Below are 9,030 nucleotides of genomic sequence, written 5' to 3' on the forward strand. Positions count from 1 at the left end.
TACTGAGTATAATGAGCAGATATATTCACAATATTCTAAAGTCTCTTCGATAAGATTTTTTACACAAAAGGCACCTCTGGGCCCTGAGTAACTATTTATCCAAGATATTCATTTTAGTTACATCTATAATATTTTTGAAAAAAAAGATATTACATCATTTTCGATATTTCATATTTTCGTCTGGGGTTTCATTTCATCTCAGTTCGTATAAAAACTGAAGAAAACGTTAGAAATATATACATAGAATGCCTGAGAAAGATCTTTACCAAAAAATGTATCAATAATTCTCAGGAAATATAAATATTCCCAGATATATATAGGCCTACATTACATGTAACTCAGACAAAAACTGAGAACGTATGAGGAGTCTAACAGCGCATCCTGTTTGCTGCGAGATTGCGAGATTGTTAAAACGTGTTTGACAATCAATTGACACATAACCGATTCGTCGTCGTATATTCATGTGAGGATGTCATGGACGCGCTAACTGCTGAAAGACACAGTTTGGAATGTGATCCCGAGTCCCGGAGGAACGTCATAAAATACCGGACATCACGGAGTTATACGTGTCACGGGATCTTACTGGCATCTGATCGTTGTAAATCCGCTGTTTTATCATCTCTAGGCTGTAATGTCAGATTTATTTCTATCAGGTTTTCTGTCCCTTAGTGTGATGGTGAACATGTTTACAGGAAACTCAGTCTATTCAGCTTCTTCAGTCACCAGTCACCCACAGCGACCACCAGAGTCACCCACAGTCACCGGCGGAGTCATCTATAGTCACCGGAGTCACCCACGGCGACCAGAGTCACCGGAGTCATCCACAGTTACTGGAGGTACCCATAGTCCCCGGATCGTGTGTCGCACAGTGACCGGAGTCAACCACAGTCACCGGAGTCAACCACCAGTCACCGGAGTCAGCTACAGTGACGCTCGGTTACTGGATGATTATCCGTGGTTCAAATTTCATTCAGTGACTTATGTTTGAAATTTTTATACGGAATATAAATTTCCATGAAATGTTGAAAACCATATGAACTAAATAAAAATGAACTAATAAAAGATTTCTAATAGTCTGGGATAAAATTGCGTGAATTATGCAATAGTTTTGGTTGCAGCCATGACGACTTGAAATAAAAATATAATCTGTTCCAAACTTAAAGTTATGAAACAAAAACCGTGTTTCTTTGACTAATCCGAATTCAATGTCTTACAGTACGATAAGTTCGATATCTTAAAATGAATAAACATGATTTATTTCCCCAGTACATATGTGATTTGAAAATAATTTGCCCACACTGCGGGCATATGAGTATCTACTTTAGCTTGTCATTGATACGAAAACCTAGGAATTTATTAGAACTATTTTCTAGCTTATCCTTGACCATTTATTCGCATTGAAGTATTCAGGCAACTTGGAACCGAACACCATGAAATATGTCTTTGTTAAGTTTAAAGATAGTTGGTTCACTTGGAACTACTCGGATTATCAGGTTCATAGAAGGGTTTGCGCAAAACGTAACCGATACAAGTTAGAAGTTACTGACGAATTTGTGTCATCGGCGAAAAGCATTAATGATGTCTCCAACAATAACATATTAACAAGTTCTGAAGAGTTCAACTTTGGGTTGGAATATTTACTCGAGGCTTTTAGGGTTCTAGAGTATTGAAAATAGACCAAATTTCAAGTCTGGAGTCAAATTGAACCGAGAATTTTGCGAACTGAACTCGCGAGCTTCACAAGACAAATAACAAACCGGACTGATAGAAACAACGCGTGTCGCAATCAGTGTTTTATCAATACGACTGTTAAAGTTTGCCCGTTAGATGATGAATATACAGTTTTTCTGCAGCTGTGAGGTTGAGTGGTGCTGTGATGCGAGTAGATACACCCCGCACCGCGTCTACTGTCGCGTCAATCACGAGTCGTTATTTCGGAGTATTCGATATTTATTTACTAAGGTAAGCAATGAATTTTACTGTTTTATTGATACAGAGTTTGAACCCATAGATTGGTATTGATATTTTGTGTCGGGTTTAGTGACCGGTCGATCATTATATGCACCTCTCCCGTCGTATAGATTTAGGCTATTTTTGTCCTCGACGTGATTAAAGTGTCGCTATGATTTGTTTTCTTTCATACCTACTTCAGTACACAAGCTACGAGTTGATTCAGTCGGTAGAACATCGGGCTTTTTTACCCGAGTTTTTTTCTCCCCAAGTGACGTGCCCGCTCGTGTAATGACCATTCGAGCTGATGTCCACAAGAGTTTTGGACAATTTGCTACGACAAGTGATTGTCATCGTAGCCCGGTTAGCTCAGTCGGTAGAGCATCAGGCTTTTAACCTGAGGGTCCTGGGTTCGAGTCCCATACCGGGCGTCCACCATTTTTGTTCTGCATGGATTGTTTGATGGCGTGCACACGTAAGACAGTTCGATTATTCCATTATTTTGGCGGGACAATGACCGACACCAGAGACCGGATAGCTCAGTCGGCAGAGCATCGGGCTTTGATGAGATGTTTTTTTTCGGATGGAGACTTCGAATGTTAAACTCTGTCGTTACGCAATATTAAACGAAATGCTCTATTTCTTCAACAAAGAACTCGACATCATAGACTGCACAGACACTCTCTTGACGGAGAAAGGAGTGTTTTTTCCACGCGCTTTTAGAACGCGACGGGAGGGAAATTCATTAAGCAAATAGGTTCCATAAAACAATGGGTTCAGGTTGTCATTAATGCCAGAACTCTAGAAGCGAGAGAGAGAGAGAGAGAGAGGGAGACATAGAAAGAGAGAGGAGAAAAAGAGCGGTTCTCATTTATCAGATTCCCAGTGGTGGCTGTTTATCTAGTCTATTCTAATGACAGTCACTGATTTTAAACAAGATATAAATGGAGAGACGCCGAGGTCGCGCCCTCGGGAATTCACTAATCTCACACATTAATCTATTTAAACGCTGTTCTAATTAATCAGCACCGATTTCAGGCGAGTCGTCGTCGACAAAAGAACGCTAAATGTCACGTGGGAATTTCAGTTTATATGCAAATTAGCTCGAATTTAATTGTGAATATCACGTTGTTAAGAACAGGTGCGCGGAACCGGTGCTCGCAAAACAAATGACTGCTTGTACCGATAAATGAGAGATTCTCTCTCTAGAATTGTATATATCGAGTTTTTGACTCAGTATACCGAAGGTTTTTGAAGTGATTCCGAGATGGTCCATTTAACATCTGATCAACTCAAACACAATCAAAGCTTAAATCGATAAATATCTAGTGTTTTGTTCGAGACCCCTCCGGTACTGTGTGATAGATATTGACTCATTTAACGCATAAATTCATCCGTTTTATTAGTCTGCGAAAAGTGGTCGATTTATTTGTGAATGCTGCGTTTTCGGCCATCTTATGTCCCGTAGCTCGGTCGTGGGGTCGAGTCCCGTCCGGGCCTCAAGTCTTTTGCCCAAACACGAAGCGCAATCATTTCATCTGGTTTGATTTACCAGACATCCGGACGCCAATGGTAAATCCAGTTAGGTATCCAGATTTTCGTTTTTGAGTTACCTCTTTTTCACCGAAGTTGAATTCGCCATTTGTGGAGAAATTTGGACCATGTCGAAGTAGATTTTCCAATAGACACAGCGTGATAGTCTGTAAGAAATCATCTGATTGAACTAAAGGCAGAAAATATACCCATTAATGGCATAAAACATGCCAAACACGGAAATACCATTTAGGGATCTACTTCAAAATTGGCCCCAGCTATTTTCGAGATAATGTCATATCGAATCCAGCACTTCCGTAGCCCGGTTAGCTCAGTCGGTAGAGCATCAGGCTTTTAACCTGAGGGTCCTGGGTTCGAGTCCCATACCGGGCGGCCGATATTTTTTTCGACTGATTTCCGATATGGCCTTCTAGACGTATCTTTTAGTTACAGACACATATACTGAGTTGTGGCGTATATCCGTACACGTCAAAACGACTGATTACATGTGTCATACGTCTCCCTGGTTCTCACCGGGAAATGATGGATAAGAAATCATGAAATTCAAATGAATCATTGAAACCATGATCACGTGGAAATTCGCTCGAAACTTCAATACCTCACACCGGATGTGACGTCATTGACGAGATTCAGGGGCCATTTTTTGCGCGCCATTTTTAGCCGCAGTCTATTATTGATTCAGGGATTGATTTGTGATAATTAAGGGTTATTGAATTGTGCCCGTAGTTTTACCGTTTTACCTACGAGCGATGTTTGTTTACAAGAATTCATATATAATCAAATCGACGAAAAGAAACGCAACGTCGTTTTTGATTTCATCAATAATTCAGCACTCATTGAGTAAATATAAATATATAGTTTGACAGTTTCAAGCTTCTTTGAAAATCAATTGAGAAGAAACGTATAAACGCCAGGAGGTCGGTACGCGGTTCTGTCATAATAATCCGTTGGTTATTACCACACCCACACACCACTCACTCGCGTACTGACCTCCTGGCGTTTATTCATTTCTTCTCAATTGATTTTCAAAGAAGGTTCGAACTGTCGCTTGTAGCATTTTAGTTCAGCTGCCGATATCAATATCATATATCGAAAAGTCGAGTGTTATGTAGTTGTTGTAAGTGGCTGTAAGTGTGTAGTGACTTTAAGGATTTGAATTTCATCGAAATCTTACGTCTCGTAAAAGATGATTTGTTACAGTAGACACCTTTCTAGATATTTCTAACCTTCTAGCTGGTACATCACTGGTGATGCTGTTTATTCCTCGGGTGTCGAGCGCTTTTTGAACGTTTTTTAGTCCCTTTGTAAAAAAAAACCGAAGCAAATTTCCCCTATAAATATTCGTATGTCTAGAAAATTACTGTCAAAATCGAGACAATGATGAATATGGTGGTTGATTTTCCCTGAGGGGAGTTCTCAATGAATTCAACACTCTCTCATATCAGACAACATAGAACTGAATTTGAAAATAGAAATTCGTAGCCGATCAAATCTGATGTTGTATATCATTATGTATTAGATGCTCAATTTTGAATTTCAATTTAATATATAAATTCTAACCAGCTTTTGAGCAACTGGCACCTGCTCAATACTTCGTCAACTTATCTAAACTTTAAACTTGTGGATCTGGATTTAGAGTCAAACCATTTGAAATGATGAATTGTGAAACACAGTAGAACTGGGTTTTGGACTACGATTCGTCAAATGTCGTGTTTTCACAAAATGTAAACATCTCATTTGTTAAGTGTGGACGGCGACGACAGACCACACTGCGACGACTCTCGTTTTATCCGTAACTTGATCCAAAAAATCCAAACTATTTTCAGTTGATTGATGAAACTTTTCAACGTAAATTATCTATCAATCATCATTGTTGTCGTCGCCCCTGGTAACTGGATCCCTTCCCGTCTGTATCTGTCGTCAATATTTAACGGGCTTTATTGTTGACGGATTGAAATGATTTAAATTCTAAAATCGTCGAATAGTCTGCGAGTATTCGCGGCACTCTGATCTCAGGTATATGTAGGCTACTGTTTCTACGGATTCGCCTTATCATCTTGTCTTAGATCATTTAGTTTTTATCGGCGCCAAACAGACCGAAATTTTCAGGCTTCTAAATTTAATAGAAAATACGTAGGCCTAAATCAAGGATATTCTAAAACTGAAAGTCCGGCCGGGGTATTTCATTATGGCTTCAATCGGGGTTTAGATACAACGAGGGCGATTAAAAAGTTACCCACGCCGGGAAGGAGTATATAATAGTCTCGACTGGGTGAGATTTTTATATTTACAATTTTGATGAGTCATAAATTAGATTATATCAATATTTGAAGTTATATATATACGTGAAGGAGAATATGGAAATCGTGACGTCATCGACGGTCGATTGTGTTTGGCTTCTACGTAGTCACGTTACAGCACACGACTACAATACGACGCCGACGCAAGTTCACATTCGTCTTACTGACCGTCAAATTGGCCGTCAAAAACTGTGTTAGCACTCTACTTCAGTTTGTCGATTGCACTTGACAGTCAATTTAGAGGTCATTTTCATGACGATATGTGATTTCCCTGTCAGTGTTGGAGACTTGCCATATCAGTTGTTATAGGCCTATAAACAACTAAAGATATTGTGGTTATTTACTTAATTCCGGGTGTCTATCATGTAAAACTCTGATTCTATTGGTCATCGATGTGGAGGCGTCGTGGATGAGTTATATTGGCCGTCGAATGGCCGTCAACTACTGTGCATTTTTATTTCAGTTAGCCATTTGCGCTTCGTACTGATCTGAGTATGGTGGGGAACTCTTCACATGTTGACAATTATCGAAGATATAACCCCACAGACACCGCTGGGGTTAAAGTTGAAGAAATGAATTGTCTGATAGAGATTCGACTTGCCTCAGACGCTCTGTGGTCGTCCAATACCGAAATTCACTTAATTAGCAAATACGACAGGAAATTATGCGTTTATTTATCAGATTTGTACATTTCAATACACAGATCGTGTGTAGCCCTTGAGTCACGACGTCTAAGGCGTAATCTCATTAGGAGTTTCACTTGGTTTGCATTTTATTTACATATTGTCACATCTACAGGCTATTTCTAAACCAGTCTATACTATATCTACCTACCAGTGTTTAGATATTTGATAAATTCTCGATCATAGTGACTATTTTCTTCTATAGGCCTATAGGTTGTTGAATGAAAACTATCCCGAAGGGCTTTTGATAAAAGAGTTGAAGATATCCCGTTGTCTCATGAATTAACTATCTAATGTTGTTATTGTATTTTATTTAGGTCGTTTTGCTTCGTTTGGTTTGATCTTCGCACAAACGGCATTCTAAAGTTTGAAATGATATCATTTCATTAGATTTAGCTGTAGGGTGGCTCCGGAAAAAGGTGGACGCTTTGGTGCCGTATCGATCTTGTAACTTAGTTTGTTTTTGTTTGTACCCAAGGCAACCGAGAAAGTTAACTTTTAGGCAGTGGTTCCAAATTCAAATATTTGAAATTGTCGTTTATCAAAATGTGTTATTGCTAGAGTTCTGAAAATCAATCTAATGAGATCCCGCGCCACCGGCTATCCCGCCAGATGGCGTAACTAACAACAGGACCAATTCAGTTTCTTTTTCGGTATATTTCAATCTGATGACGCATCAGAAGTTGGATCTCTAGATTAGGACTCAGGTTGAACACTCGTCATTCATTGTATTTGAGAAAATTATGGTCGTTATTCATAAATGAATCTTGAGAAGAAATCCGGCATCGATGTCCGGATGTATACCAAGCGGATCCTCACTTGCCACAAGTGGAATCCTCAGTTGCCACAGTCGACTGCAGATAGCCCTCATTCGCTCTAACATCTAGACAAACTCTTTGAATTATAACCCGAGATTATTCGGTTATTGATATTTCATTTACAAGTGGTTTATTGAAATTCGGCTCACTGAGTCACGGATACTGAATGTGTAACAAATCTATTGTTCCGATTGTTACCTGAAGGTCAGATATACGCGTGTACTGATGGCCTGTGTCATCGACTATTCGACCTTGCAATTTATCGGTAATTACTGCTACCATTTGCATGTTATTCGACTGTAGTTGGTGTAGATTTTGATCAATCTAGTTGCGTCTGATGAATAGCCGCTGAAATCAGTACTAATTGTGCACATATCTGCACTGATTCCACGCGTGGTCATCATCACAATTATGTAACAGGCAAAATCGTATTTTCATGTTCATTACAAACCACTCTGTTAGACATAACTAAGTTACCCATATCCAAGATATATCAGATACATATACAACACTGACTCATCATAAATATTCTCACTTCATCAACACGAAATTATCGACGATAGCAGATATGTATTAGAAAATTAATGTACACCGGGGCCAGTTTTAGATGTGGAAAGTTCCTTCTCATGATCACACAGAACCCTGATTATTTCACTATTCGAATGTTCGTGCTGTATTCCACCGTCTCCAATAAACTGTCGTCCGCTTAATTTCATGTATTTCCCAATGTATCAATTAATCGGCTGTGATTTGTAAAATAAATCAGATATATACAGGATCTAATGCATCATTTAAATATCATACATATTTGATATAATCAAAAATGGGTTTTATTATCATATTTAAATCCATATCTTACCGACTGTGGGCGGATACTTCATTCCTAACGGATATATAGATTTTATCTAAATATACCTTTTGTTACAAATGAATGAAATCAACTGAAACTTATTGAAAGTGTTATTGAATGATAGAAAAAAGCGACATCTTATTATATTTTATCATATTCCGTTGTTTTGGGTGTAACTTTAAAATGCAGTGCATAATTTTTGATCGAGTTAGTTGGTTTTGTATGAAGCCCTGTATCAGTTAACGAAACAGTGCGCGCTCCTGACATTTCAGAGATCGATGCTTCGTGCGCTATTTTCATAAGACTAACTTGAAAACTTCTCTTTTCAATCATAGTCTTAAAAATAAAGTCAGTAGAGGTTTATACTTTCTCTTGAGTAGCGATTTTTACATAAAATGCATTTTGTTGGCCTATTGGAAGATAAACGTTGTTCCCGTTCTGGTAACACAGGTTTCCATTATCAGCGAAATCAACTTGATAACTAAGACAAGGTAACCGTCGTATTATCAAATGCAAAAATGTAGTAAATCTGCGCAGTAGGAAAATTCCGACATGGCTATCGGCCATTAACTACCATGTAAGGGCTTTTTATAGTCGATAAATTCATAAAAAGTGGATAGATCTACAATAATTGACATGAATCCAGAACAAGTTGGATAAAAGCTCTTGAAACGATGTCATCTGCTTTGTGTACGTAAGAGGTCTAGTCGCCGAATGATGAATTAACGGCCGAATATTTCGAAATTTGAAATATCGGCCGTTACGATGCGATTCCGTTATACAAACGGATAGTGAAGAAAATATACCACTCTAAAGTCCTGCTCTAAAGTGACGGTAAACATTTAGAGAAAAAAACCTGACTACGAAATTCTAGT

At 38.6% G+C, this 9,030-nt stretch overlaps 2 non-coding genes across 2 annotated transcripts; both read left to right on the forward strand.

Annotated features, from left to right (window-relative positions):
• Positions 1-2,308: 2,308 nt before the first annotated feature.
• Positions 2,309-2,381, forward strand: Trnak-uuu (transfer RNA lysine (anticodon UUU)). The gene has a single exon. It is a non-coding gene; the product is annotated as a tRNA-Lys (tRNA).
• A 1,422-nt stretch (positions 2,382-3,803) lies between these two features.
• On the forward strand, positions 3,804-3,876 carry Trnak-uuu (transfer RNA lysine (anticodon UUU)). Its single transcript has one exon. It is a non-coding gene; the product is annotated as a tRNA-Lys (tRNA).
• The last annotated feature ends 5,154 nt before the right edge of the window (positions 3,877-9,030 follow it).

Source organism: Tubulanus polymorphus, chromosome 5 (genome assembly GCF_964204645.1).
Source record: "Tubulanus polymorphus chromosome 5, tnTubPoly1.2, whole genome shotgun sequence".
Taxonomy (NCBI): domain Eukaryota; kingdom Metazoa; phylum Nemertea; class Palaeonemertea; order Tubulaniformes; family Tubulanidae; genus Tubulanus; species Tubulanus polymorphus.